Raw genomic sequence first — 15,139 nt, forward strand, 5'->3', positions numbered from 1 at the left:
AGGAACCTGGAGATCCTGAAAGATGACTCAAAGAAACAGACACTTTAGCTCACCATATTTGAAGACCCACAGCTGCATTTAAGTAATGGAGTAAGTAGTGTGGGCAAATGAGAAACGAAAATGGATGATCTGATCAGATTGGTGTTTTAGAAAAAAACTTCATTCAAGCTAAAGTGTGGAGTGTGGCTCACAGACACACATGTGCACACACACACAATCATACACAAGTATTCCACATATGTATACACTAACCATACATGCTTTTTACTTTCTTTGTTTTTGAATGAATAACAGCAATCATAATGGAGGCTAACACTGCGGGTTGCTTACTCTGGACCAGGCACTGCCTCAAATACTCTGCACATATTAACTCATGGGGCTCAAGAGGTGAAAGGATTCCTTAGAGAAACATGTTGACATCTATGGGCCAATACTTCTGTTTAATCCTTCACTTATCTTGTTTCATGGGACTAGACATACAGAACTCTGAATAGAAATAACTACAGAAAAACACATGGACAGTTGAATCGATGGTGTAATTCATCCTGCCAACTGAACTTAAGCCTTCATCAGGTCACCCTGGAACTTGGGGGCTGAGCTGATCGTGCCTGCTACACTCATCCACAAATATGTCATATGGTATTTATGGAGGTGCCAATAAAAATCTCCTGTGTCGCATGAATGGGAACTTCTCCACACAGAACATCCAACTAAAAGCCCCAGAAGAAGCAGTTCATACTGAAAACCCACAGTATAAAACTTGAAGACACAGAGGCAACAATTAGAAGCAACCATGAGCAGTGACTTCTCCAGTGACCAGCATCTCACTCACATGGTGAATTGAGGTGGCTGAATGTCTGGCCAAATCTCGCTTGTCTTCACTTTCTTGGGTAGGGTACTTTGCTCACCATCCTAATCACTTAAAGTCAGGCTGTGCCCCACACTAAGCTAGTGAAATAAGCTTTCTTCTTTAATGGCCAAAATCTGACCCAGGTTCACCCAGTGGAAGAGAAGGAGCCTCATATAGTCTGAGTCTAGATGTCCTTCCACGCTAGACTCTTAACGCCCCTCTCAGTATCCTATAATTCACTGAGTGGATCAGTCATAAAGAACTAATTCAATGCCCACTGTGTGCAAAGAACTCATGGCATGTAAAGAAACATACTTCTGGAATAAAGATTTTAAAAGAGATAAAGTATATATAGAGGAAATAACATGACAACAATTAAAAAGCAACACATAAATACTGAAAACAATTTGTTATAAGCTAAATCCTTGAGTGCTATGAGATTTAGGATTTAGGAGAGAGAGAGAGATGAATCTAGTGATACAGGTTAAGAAAGGAAGACAACTCGAAGAAGACTGATTCTAAATCAGGTCATGACCGACTCTGTGCGACCCCATAGACGGCAGCCCTCCAGGCTCCCCCGTCCCTGGGAATCTCCAGGCAAGAACACTGGAGTGGGTTGCCATTTCCTTCTCCATAAGCTATATATATGGTTCACCAAAAAAGTTCATTCGAGTTTTTCCATAACCTCTTGTGGGAAAACTCAAATGAATTTTTTGGCTGACCCAATATGTTTATCAAAATGGTTCCCAGTGAATTCTTTCTGATTTATTTTACAATAAAACTACAATCAAAGGTTCTTAACATCTGAAAAGAGAAATTAGGAAAGAAAGCATATGAAAGTTAGTATTGGCTCATCAGCCATTTTTAAAGAAAGAGTAGAAAAAAAGCACATTAGAAATTACATAGTCTTATCTCCAAACAAGAAAGACAACTTTACATGGCGTACTTTCCTTACAATTTCTTAAAACCTCACTATTTACAATTTCTAATATAATTAATGGAATGTTTATAATGCTTAATGCTGAAAATCCTCTGATCGAGCTAATTTTTAAAATGAATTATTCCACTTAACAAGGAAAGGAAAAAAAATCCTTTCGATTTTTACCCACATGCTACAGTTCTCCAACTATTCCATATTTTCAGCTATTATCCCTTTCTTACAAAGAGCCCACTTAATAATGTTCACTCTAACAACCTCATTTATTTTCCAGAAAATTAACTCAGTTTCAACCCTGATTAATGATTTCATCTAAATGAATCAAATTAAAAATTGAAAATTATATTTCAAAAGCCAAAGAAAAAAAAATTGACCATTTCCAGTTAACAAATGATCCTTTCAAATATTAAAAGATGACCATGAAGAGTGCGTGATAGTAATGAAATCTGGCTCAGGCCTGCTGCTTATCTGGAGTTCATGGAGGAGAAATAAAGGAAAAGAGAAAAAAGCAAAGAAAAAGGTACCCTATGCATTTTTTAACACTGAAATCCCTTGGGCGTCCAAACTGACTTCTACTTAAGCTTTGCCTGTAATCAGTGTACCAAAATAATATGAGCATTTCCCTCTTAATTAAAACTGGTTGGGTTGGAGATGCCCCTCAAGCCCATGGGGGATTAGGAAGCCACATACACACTAATAGCCCCTGTTAACAAAACCCAACCCATGAAAGAACGCCTCATGCTAGGAGGGAGAAGCTTGCCCATAAGGAAAACAAGCAACTAATTAGGGAGAAACTTCTTCTCTGATAGGTTGTTTAAAAAAAAATTTATTCTGGGCCAGGGATTAAGGAGGAGGCAGTGAATGGGAGAAGCACAGAGGGTTTTAGGGCAGTGAAACTATTCTGTGATATTACAATGGTAGATGCACCCAGAGAACATAAAGGGTGAACCCTGATGTCAACATGAACTTTGGGTCCCTGTAGGTTCCACTGTAGGAAAAGTATCACTTCTCTGCTCGGTGTTGTCAGTGGGGGACGGGGTGTATGCGGGAGGAGAGGGGACAAGGGCACTCTGTGCTTCCCACTCAATCTGGCTATGAACCTAAAACTACTTTAAAGAACAATGTTTATTAAAAAAAAAAAAAAAGAATCCTCTCCACCAGAAGTCTACTTTAGGAGTCTATGGGATTACTGCCTTTAGAGACTTTAAGAATAAAGGATGTCACATTCAGCTAGACTCCCTTCTTTAATTCAGTTGTTCAAATGTACACCTCAAGAGTAACCAACGTGAACGACTGGCCTTCCAGCGGGTCTCAAGTCGACAGAACGGAGGAGGCGTTGTGGTTGTACACAGGCTGCATCCCGTTTCTCTGACAGATAAATGCAGCCCAAGCTTTCCCTTCCGAGGGCAGATTGTTACAGATAATATAGTATCTCAAATGATGAGGGAGCCAAAAAAAGCTGCTTCTGCATTCCTCCCCAATTCCCCGCTGGGATTTGGCTCACGGAGGTCGTTAGGGGCTTCGCAGAGGCCAACCAAGCCCGCCAGCGGAGGAGGGAGGAGGGAGGAGGGAAGCGGGAGGATGGAGGCAGGATGCGGGACTGGGCGGCGGTTGCAGCTCCGGGCAGGGGATGCTGCGGGGAGGCTCTGGGGAGACTCGGCTCCAACTGCCAGCTCGGGTCCCCTGCCACCCGCAAGCTGCCCGCCCGCCCACCCCCCGATGGGCGCCCGGCCAGGGGCTCTGCTAGGTGGAGGGGACGCCCGGGGAGGGCGCCCTGGCCCGCAGCCCGCACACCCGGCGCCGCCCTGGGGCTCCCCTTTGCACACTCGTGTCTGGCCGGGGCTGCCTCCGAACCACCGCACCGGGAGCCAACCTCAGAGGCAAAACAGAAACGCAGAACCTGAGACGCAAGGAAGAGGCGGCTGTCCCAGAAAACTCGAGACCGGAACATCGCGAGTGTTATGAGAAAACAAGGGCGTCTGTGATCGGAAACATTTACCAAACAGTGTTCATCCTCATGAGTTGTTTGGGTTCTCACAGAGAAACACGACTTCAAAGGGAATAAGCAAGGATGAACCTTTATTTACGGCAAGAATGTGGTGGGTTTGGAGATTATTACGTTTTACTCCAAGTTAGTGCAACAACCCTCAGCTGCTTCCTCTTCAGTGGCTCCTTTCTCACGTCCCTTGTCAGAGCTGGTGTGCCCTCATGTCCCTTGCCCCCTGGTTGGAAAATTATTTCATTAATCACTACAACAGGCAGCAGATAATATTACCTACAATTTACGAGGAAAATAAAGACACAGGAAGAAGCGACTTGCACCATGACCAAAAAAAAAAAGTATCATGTTATATGGCTCCTCAACTACTATTAACCTGTCAAACTTTCTATGGTAGACTTCATAAAATTCTAGAAAAAAATTTTAAGTACTCTGCATAACTTTAAAACCAGAAACCTATTCAAAGCCCTTACAACTGAAATGAGCCCTTGAGAGATTATTAAAATGCCCTCATATAACAAATAAATAAACGAAGGCTCAAAATGGGTGAATGACTTGTCTAAGTTCACAGGGCTAGTAAATAAACATAGGATAAAAATGTATGAAAACGTCTGAATCAGTACAGCCTTTTTGTGTTCTGCTTAAATTCCTGGTGCTTTCAAATACAGTAATTCTTTTAACACACAGTGGAAGCTATGATCTACATTAGAGATAAAGTGCTGGCTTGAATGAGCCTTTGACATTTGCAGGGATTTTGTTAATGATCAGTGGAGAGGACCAAGAGAGCCTGGCTATGTCATATATGGGATTTCTCTTCCATTACATTTTCCCAAGGAATCTAAATGCTCATAGACTCTGCCTAGCTTGTCCTGAGCCTGCCAAGGTTTGTGACTTGTCTAGGTACACACCTGCTTTTGTGATGCAACATAATATAGAAAATAAAATTTGCTTATGAAAGCAAAAATTCTTCAACACTAAATATAATCTTTGCCATTTTCAGACAAGAAGGCTGGGATAAGAAAATCAGAACTAGGGCCAACTGTAACAGGTGCTAATAAAATTTTTCCATGAACCACTGTGTCACTATAATCCCTACTCTGATCTGGAACACTTTGGCCATTTTAATGCCAGGCTTGTCTGGACTATCTGTTCCAGGTTAAATGTTCCCAAGTGGATTGTTGATTCAATGCAATGGAGAGAAGTTTTGCAGAGATTATTTTAAAATTGCACAATAATTTCTCTGACTGTCTAGATGAACCAAGTTTTCAAAATGATGATCTAATTAATTACCTAGGCCAGTAACATCTTCCCAGCATAGCTGGACACTGAAATGATTTTCTCGAGTTCAAGGTTCAGGAAATAAATGTAAACTTACTGTAAATTTAAATCAGTCTTTAATAACTGATCAAAAAGCTACAACCAACCTAGATAGCATATTAAAAAGCAGAGACATTACTTTGCCAACTAAGGTCCGTCTAGTCAAAGCTATAGTTTTTCCAGTAGTCATGTATGGATGTGAGAGTTGGCCTGTAATAAAGTTGAACACCAAAAAATTGATGCTTTTGAACTTTGGTGTTGGAGAAGACTCTTGAGAGTCCCTTGGACTACAAGGAGATCCAGCCAGTCCATCCTAAAGGAAATCAGTCCTGAATATTCATTGGAAGGACTGATGCTGAAGCTGAAACTCCAATACTTTGGACACCTGACGTGAAGAAGTGACTCACTGGAAAAGACCCTGATGCTGGGAAAGATTGAAGGCAGGAGGAGAAGGGGACGACAGAATAAGATGGTTGGATGGCATCACCAACTTGATGGACATGAGTTTGAGCAAGCTCCGGGAGTTAATGATGGACAGGGAAGCCTGGCATGCTGCAGTCCAGGGGGTTGCAAAGAGTCAGACACAAATGAGCAACTGAACTGAATCTGACATTTGTTTTCATTGCTTACATGAAGAAAATGAAGACAAAATAATGTTTAAGCTGTATTATAACCTGGTGTTAAACCACATCTATATAGCAGGAAAGAAAACAATGGGAGCAGATAATGTTTAATTTGGTTTCTATAGATCTGATAATAAAGATATCGAAGTTCTATCTTTTTATTTGAATTACTGTATTTAGCTGCTATCTATACTAGTCAGAATAACCATGCTAATGTCTTGCTTTTATATTTGATATTACTTAAAATATCATTTTAATCATATGTATACTGAATGTCACTTTAAAGGAAATTACGTAGTTCCTAAATATCATTTAATTTTCATTAATAGTTACTTTTGTTCATTTTTAACACTAAATTCCTCTGCTTACTTTAACATGTAATTCAAAACCCTCATTCTACACAAACTTTTTCAAAATGTATCTTATTCATCCATTCTCCAAAAGACTGACACAATCCATGAATCGACCCTAATTTTCATTGAAGTAGTTTGCAAATATTTGCTATAACTTTATTTACCTATCTGCTTTATCTGGTTTGACTACTAGCTGGATGAAGATAGATTTCTATTTAATCCTCACCATAAAAAGACACTATTGAATGCTAAGGAGCCTGTGAACACTCCAAAAAAGATCACTGGCTGCAAATCAGTTTAAGTTACAGACATCAAAGAATAAAATGCCAGTACAGTGATTCAGGGACTTCCCTGGTGGCTTAGAAGCACACAGTCCAACTGCAATGCAGTAGATGCAGAGAATGGGGGTTCGATCCCTGAGCTGGGGAGATCCCCTGGAGGAGGAAATGGCCACCTGCTCTAGTATTCCAACCTGAGAAATCCCATGAACAGAAGCGCCTGGGGGGTTTACACCACAGGGTCACAAATAAGACAGACAGCACTGAAGCGACCGAGCAAGCAAGCATGTACTGTGATTCAGTGTTCTCAGCCGTTTTCAAACTCGTCAACAAAACTTTGAGATTCCCAAAAAGGAAAACAGAAAATTCTCTAATTTATGTCATCACATTCTAGTCATGTATTCTAGTACCCAGTGAGGGAATGAGGCTGTGAGATTAAGAGAAATAATGCATATAAAATTAGGAAATTGTTGTTCTACATTTATTGAAGTCCAGATGGGAAGACAGAAATCATACCAGGCATTTCAACAGGGAGAATTTAATATGAGAAACTGGTTCAAAGGGTATTGGAAAGTTGCAAGAGCAAAAATGCAGCAGGGATCCTAACTGCAGGAAGCTTCTGGAAATCGAGAGAGCAAAAGGAAGATTCAGTGCTATCAGAGTCTGGAAGCCCAGCAAAAAGGCCCTAGTTGGGCTGGGACTCAGAGCTCTGAGCTGCGCTATGGGGCTTGAGCAGGAATGCCAGGAAGAGCTAGAAACAGAGCCAACTGTCAATGCCAGGGCAAAGGGTCTTTGATAGAATGGCACTGGCAGGAGTAAGTCAACAGGAAGCAAACATAAAGATCCAATTTCTTCTCTCTCCTCCTGTCTTAGATCCCAGCCCTTGCATCACAACAGAAAAGGGTGGGTGAGCGCTCTGAGAGCTGAGACACAATAGCTCCATAAAGGGCTCTAGGCTTAAGAGGGTTTTCATAACTGGATCATCAACCTCATCTCTAAGAAACAGTAACCTTTCTATAAAAGTGCATCCTAGGGCATTAAAAAGGCATCGGGTCACTTTCATGAGCCAATAATCTGTTGCTAATACTCAATGTTCACCCGCTAACGCCCACATTTACATTCTTTTCCATGGACTGTATCACCAAAATATTTAGCTGTTGCTCCTTAATCTAAACACTTACTCTTGACCTTTTCACTTTAAAAAGGCGGATTATATCACCATTGGTCACCAAAGGCACAGCAGTATTTCTGTGCAGGGTGAACATATCTTTGGAATATATTGAAACCCTAGCCCTGTGGCCTTAGGGCTGTGTTGGCTCATTACCAGGTGGACAGGTGGATGGAGGTGGGAGGGGGGTGTGCCTGTATGTAAGGGGTGGATGGATATGTGTGTACAATGAGGCCGCTATTGTAAAGAGAAGCACAGCACCAAATTAGGCCAAAAACGTAATCAAGAAGCAGAGCTCAAACCAAACTTAATAAAGAAGTTACTTGTTCTTTTTTCTTCTTCTTTTTTTTTTTTTTTGCATTAATGTTTTTGGTCAGATCCTTAATGTTATATGAAAACAGAACTATTGCCTGTGAACCAATTTACTAAACAAATAGCAGCTGTAGTAAAACATCTGTTTGGGAAAGAGAAAATATAAACTCATAAAATCAAATGAAGGCAATGCGACTTGTACTTTCACGAATATGTGAGCATTGGACATATGGTGCAGTCTGCAAACGATTATTAATCATTCTATTAAAAAAACAAATTGCAAAGCAGGTATTATTATGACTGTTACACAGTATAATAGCCAGTATCTGAATAAGATTTTAGAAAATAGTATATGACTATTTCTCAGGCAGGAGAACTCCCTTGCAAAAGAAATGTTTAAAATGAAAAGCAGCATTGTATCTAAAAATATTTCTATGTCTCTATACTGTCACCCAAAGTGGAAAGATTGGTGTAATATAAATAACATAATATAGAGATTGAATAAAGTAATAATAACAATTGGAACAAAAAATTGTGTAACTTGGGAAGGGCATTAAGTAGATTATGCATAGACTTGGCCCTGTAGCTCATCAAAGTCAAAGTGGTTTGCTTTCTGAGATGAATCGTCAGAAGACCTCTAATAAAAATTTCAATGAAACTATGGAAAAGAAAAGTCAGGGAAATGACTAGGTTCCAGCCTTATGTGCCCAGTGTGGAAGAAAAGCAAAAACCAATAAAGAGAGCTTAAATTAAAAAAAGCAAAGCAACACACAAAAACATCTTCTGCAGAAGCTGTTGCTGTCTTCATAATAAGAGAAAAGCTGATTTTTGCTTGTTTTTGTTTGCACTACTTTGCTGCCCTCGCTCGCCTTCTTTCTCTTTGATTCACAGAGTTTAAGTTAAAACCAAAGAAAGACATAATACAACTGAAACCAAATCACATCACTAGTATACAGCAAATCTGAGAGTGGTAATAAATGTCAGAGCTATACAAGCAAAGGCAAGCAGCTAGGTTCTTTAAAAAAAAAAAAAAAAAAAAAATTTTTTTTTTCTTTCTTTCCATACTTAAAAGTGAAATACCTAGCTGTTATCTTGGTGCCTGCAGAGCCTCCCCATTGTAGATTCAATAATACAAGAGGCTTCTTATCAGCAGCTGGGGTGACTGATTGGAGCTGTGATATGTTTAGACAATGCACTGTATTTAACTGAATTTACAGATGCCCCAACTCAGGCGTGGTAGTAAACGCCAGAGACTAATAGCAAATTAAACATGTACAATGGACTAACTCCATTTGCTCTCACAGTGTAATGTGTTTAGTTAACTTACTCATAGTCACACTTTATCTTTTTCTCTATGGATTCCCTGGGATATGTTTCAAATTGGCCAGAGATTAAATCTTCTTTTCAATTTTTTTGTTACCATTTTATTGCCTCTTTCCATTATTATGGGCCCCTTTTTCTCTTGCAGAGATAAGCTAAACAAGATGACCCTCAGTTCCCCCCCCCAACCCAATTATCAGATAGTCAGCAAGGAATGCCAGGCTACAGGATTCCATAATATTAATATTAATATAACATGAGAGGAACAAAAATCAGTCACTTATTTGAAAGCAATGGTGTATTTAACTCATTTGAAATTTAAATGTGAATTTTAATGTACCTGGTATGTAACACATACATACAGAGTGGGAGCAGCATGCACAGGCCATTCTGAGAATTATTTTAACTCTTCACTGTTTCATAGATTTGCTCACAAAAATAACTGCAAGTAAATGTATATCTACGTCCATGCACAGCCCAACTGTTGACGAGGAAGGAAGAGTTGTCACAATGCTCTCGCACTTTCCATCTGGTTAACAGAGAAAGGTAATTTATTGTTAGATAGACCCACAGATGGATCTGCAGATCTTCTTTGAAAGAGGTTGTTCAGAGAACTCTCTCATTATACAATAGCCACTGAATCCATAATGGATCTGTTGTCCTCAGGAAACTACAAAGAATTTCTACATTCATGAAAGCATGTTACCTACAGAGCATAAAGGAAATCTCTAGTTTATGCTGATCACATTCAGACTCTGGAGAGGGTTAAAGATAGCTCCACATCCCCGCCCTCCCATGACCCTGGTCTTGAGAAAAGTGGATGGAGTTATATGCTGAAAAAACTGACAGCTAAGGTTGACATTAGGCTAGATGATGGTGACTTCTGATTCACTTGTTGACATCTATTATACGGACAAGCAAAAACATTTTTGCATCAGCCTCACTTACAAAACGAAACATAAGGAAACCTAGAGTAAAGACAATGGTCTGGAAAAAATGAACAAAATGGATGATTTCATGGCCATTTCCATGGTTCGGAACCTAAAAAATGACACTGGACAGAAAGAAGGTACAGTGTAAATCCTGTGTGTGTGTATTCACATCTACTTCTGAGAGACCAGTCCCTGGACCCTACCACAGGACAGCTCATTCTGATGCACAGGAGACCCAAACTTGTGACCATGGCCTTGATCTGACATGATCCTCTCCATTCTCCATGTCTTCATTAGCCCTTATGACTGACTACACAAACTATTTTATCAGGATCTTGCATCTAATGAGACATAAATACTTAAATAAAATGGAAAGTGGAAAAGAAACATGTGACTATGATGACCAAATGCTGCTAAGTCACTTCAGTTGTGTCCAACCCTGTGTGACCCCATAGACGGCAGCCCACCAGGCTCCCCCGTCCCTGGGATTCTCCAGGCAAGAACACTGGAGTGGGTTGCCATTTCCTTCTCCAGTGCAGGAAAGTGAAAAGTGAAAGGGAAGTCGCTCAGTCGTGTCCGACTCTTGGCGACCCCATGGACTGCAGCCCACCAGGCTCTTCCGTCCATGTGATTTTCCAGGCAAGAGTACTGGAGTGGGGTGCCTAAGTGCCTGAGTATCAGAGTCCCTCCAATTGACTTTTGAATTGGCTTTCTGAAAAGCAGGGATGGCACCAAATGGAAACACTAAAAGCACACATAACCACACAAAACCACTATAAACCAAGCTTATAGAATGAATCATCCCCAGAGCACTAGTCCCCTAACGCCCAGACCCAAACTTCACTCTGAGCAAAGTACAAAATGGCATGGAGGACTAATGTCATTTGAAAATCAACTTATAATCAAATAACCATTACTCGTCAGACGGACTTCACAGTAATCGTTTCTTTCTATAACTGAGCAGTCCAACAAATGTTACTTCTCTTAATCAGTTCTGATTGGTATTTGCCATAGGAGACATAGACAAATCTTTGACCAATCTTTAATTAGTATCACTGATGAAATATTTATTCTTTTAATTTGAATTTAGAAACCCAATAAAGCCATGTTTGCATCTTTTATCAACTTAAATATTATCCTCCTTTATTGCTTTTGTCATGACTGCAGATTCTGAAAATGTTCTCCTGAAACAATGCGTCTTCCACATATGCACAGTTGCCCTGGTCTCACTGCTTTTAGGGCAAATATTTAATATAGGCATTAAGGTCATAAATTCATTTCAGTCCCCCTCCTGAGGGGATCATGAGGTAGAATTCCTCTAAGTGTCAAGAGAGAAAAGGAAGATATTTTTAGACATCCTAAGACCTTCTTAGGGAATCACAGATTGACCAAATCATACTTAATCCTCCAATTCGCAGAAACAATGGGCTGGACAGTACTATTGAGCCCTTGTGCGTGGAACGTATGGGATATTCTACTGTCCAGACACTGAACTGAGAAGTTGGTGTTCTATTTTTGGTTCTACAACTGATGAACTGCCACCATTGGCTTAACCTGTCTCCCAGCCACAGACACAGTTACATAGTTCTCCCGTCTGATGGTTCAACAGGGATCAGAATTCATCTAAAATACCAGAAATCACCAAGAATGTGATTAAAATCAAATGAAGCAATCAGAATGCCTCTTGTAACAAGAATGCCTTTACCAATTTCCTGTAGCCCATAAAACACCTCTGAAATTAGTATCTGGAATAATCTAGGGGGAAAAAAAAGCAAACTAGGGAAGAATTGTATCTTCCGGCAGTTACACAAATAAATAACATAAATGTCCCCTGCATTGCTCAGAGGAGGTTCCAGTACTGAAATATCTTTCCTAGTTGCTGGTTTTGAATTTTCTTTCACCTTTTCTTTCGCACTCTAGAATCTCCAATAAAAGTCACCTCTTTGTGACAAATCCATCACAAACGGGTGTTTGTAATATATAGAGTATCAGATGTTCAAACAAGCTGTGCTTGCTAATCTATTACACGTACTTAGGAGCATCACCTATTTCTGCTACCTAGAAGTTACACAGATACCCATGCTCCTGAGATTATCGCACATAAGATTACAAACTTTTTTCAGAACCTGGATCATACTGGCTTATGCTTGCTACTGTATACTCAAAGTCCAACATAATGCCCGGCACATAAACATAAAATGAGGAGAATATAGACCTTTTATCAAAGAAACCAACACTTATTCTGTGCTTGTCTTGTAATAGAGTCACACCTTTATCTACCTGGGAGCCCTCCTCTCATCCTTGACATATCTCCTGCCAGAGTCCTGACATCCCGATGGGTGCAAACTTGGACACTCCTACGTTCTTACTTCTACTAAGAAATAACAAAAGCAACAATTGACATTTCATGTTTTGAAAAGATGTTTTGTAAAAAAAAATAAACACGCCAAGTAGGATCCTTAACCCTCTTACTCAGATTCAATAAAACAGAATACTCTGGAATTCACAAAATAAACTTCACTAAAATCCCACTTCAGAAATAACAAACCCCTTTCTTAAAATAATCAACCATGAAAAAGGAAACACAGATACAAAAATAACCTGAATGTTGATACAGTAGTTAAAGTGTATGCTGGCATTTCCTGTCAAAAAATCATTAGTGGTTAATTCTGTCAAACAAAATCTGGACCCACAATTCTACTGGTGGTGGCTGTCAGCTTGTAGTTTGGACATTTCAGTATTATTTAAAAGTACTTTTCCATATTTAATATATGATGGCTTCCTGTACCTTTCCACTGGCATTTATCACCTCTCAAGAGTGATCAGTCTCCATGAAAGTGAAGCTCACTGTCACAGAAGGGCCTAGCCCTCATTTATTTCCCCATGCAGTATTTGGTACATAGCAGAATGTCCAACAGCAGATGTGTCTCCTATAGAAAGGTCACACACTTAATAGAAATACAAGTTACTTAAACAGACTTGTAATCTTTAAAGACATAAAGTGCCCTTAGAGTAAAGTCTAGATAATTGTACAAAATTCAGTGTGTGTATTTTCTTTTGCTCCAGGTTCCAAAATGATCTTAAAGATGCTGCCATTTCCCACACCAGAGTTCTGACTGTTGGTAGGATTTAACATTGAGTTTAGAGAAAGACAGGCTGACAGTATCCCCATCAACCAACTTTATCCTTGCTGCATTTCTCTATCTCTGTAAGAAGTCAACACAGCGTATGGGGCTTGAAGGCATTTAAAAGACATTTAGAGGAGTATTTTTTTTTCTCCATTAGCTTCCGCATGATAAGCCCATCTTAATTTGTTTTTCTTCTGAATCTCTTTACTAATGATTAGTACAGGCTCTCAGCATGAATGTGGGAAAGGGAGGTGGGCTGCATTGGAGAAAAATGTAAGTGCCTACAGCGGTGAACATGATTCACCCCACCCCCGCCCCAGCTCTGCCACTGACTATGTGACTTTGGGCAGGATACCCGAACACTATCTGTAAGGATATGAGGGTAGTAAGTGCTACTGAAATACACACACACACACACACACACACACATGGGGTTGGCCAAAAAAGTTCATTTGAGTTTTTCATAAGATCTTACAGAAAAACCCAAACAAACTTTTTGGCCAACCCTAGTATATACACACACACGCACACACACACACACACAGCTTCCCCAGTGGCTCAGCGGTAAAGAACACACCTGCAATGTAGAATACACAGGAGACCTAGGTTCGATCCCTGGGTCAGGAAGATCCCCTGGAAAAGGGAAAGTAACCCATTCCAGTATTCTTGCCTGGAGAATCCCATGGACAGAGGAGCCTGGCAAGCTACAGTCCATGGGGGTCTCAAAGAGTCAGGCATGACTGAAGCAACTGAGCGTGCACACACACACATTTATTTATTGTTGTTGTTAAGTTGCTAAGTCATGTCCAACTCTTTTACAACCCCACGGACTGTAGGGCTTGATTCTCTATGACTCAGCCACCAGGGAAGCCCTATATATATGTATGCATGTATGTGTACACACACACACACACACACACACACATAATATAAAGCAAAGGAAACAGAGTACCTAATCGCTAAGTAAATGCCCAAGTTTACACAACAAAAGTGATAGAATCAGAATGTAGCTGTTTTGATGCCCTTGAAGGATATAACTAAGATTATGAAAAGCATGTTGGATAGAGTCTGACACACAGGAGTTCCTCAATATAAATGGTAGGTTCTTCCTTCTCTGTCTCTCTCTTCCCTGCATTTCCTTTTCACAGAAATAGATAGCCAGATTCTCTTAGACTAGCCTGAAGGACCAATTCAATTGGTAAAAAGAACTTAGCAGGGAGTCACTATAGATACGGAGAAGGCAATGATACCCCACTCCAGTACTCTTGCCTGGAAAATCCCATGGACAGAGGAGCCTGGTAGGCTGCAGTCCATGGGGTCACGAAGAGTCAGACACGACTGAGTGACTTCACTTTCACTTTTCACTTTCATGCATTGGAGAAGGAAATGGCAACCCACTCCAGTGTTCTTGCCTGGAGAATCCCAGGGACAAGGGAGCCTGGTGGGCTGCCATCTATGGGGTCGCACAGAGTCGGACACGACTGAAGTGACTTAGTAGTAGTAGCAGCAGCACTATAGATAAAATTTTATGAATATACACAGACTTAGTGAACAAACTTATAGTTGCCAGGGTGAATGGATGGGGGAAAGGAATATTAGGGAAGTTAGGATCAACATGGACACACTGCTATATTTAAAACAGATAAGCAACAAAGTCCTACTGTACAGCACAGGGAACCGTGCTCAATGTTATGTGGCAGCCTGGATAGGAAGAGAGTTGGATACATGTATATTTATGGCTGAGTCCCTTGGCTGTCCACCTGAAACTATCACAACACTGTTAATCAGCTATACTCCAATATAAATAAAATGTTAAAAAAAATCTTATGAGCATATACAAATATTAATCTACTAACAAATTCAGTGCACCTACACACACACACACACACACACACACACACACACACAATTCAAGTAAGCCT

At 40.3% G+C, this 15,139-nt stretch overlaps 1 protein-coding gene across 6 annotated transcripts in view; it reads right to left on the minus strand.

Annotated features, from left to right (window-relative positions):
• ESRRG (estrogen related receptor gamma) overlaps positions 1-15,139 on the minus strand; it is a 695,806-nt gene that overhangs the window by 104,041 nt on the left and 576,626 nt on the right. The gene's annotated exons all lie outside the window — the stretch shown is intronic.

Source organism: Bos javanicus, chromosome 16, assembly GCF_032452875.1.
Source record: "Bos javanicus breed banteng chromosome 16, ARS-OSU_banteng_1.0, whole genome shotgun sequence".
Lineage (NCBI taxonomy): Eukaryota > Metazoa > Chordata > Mammalia > Artiodactyla > Bovidae > Bos > Bos javanicus.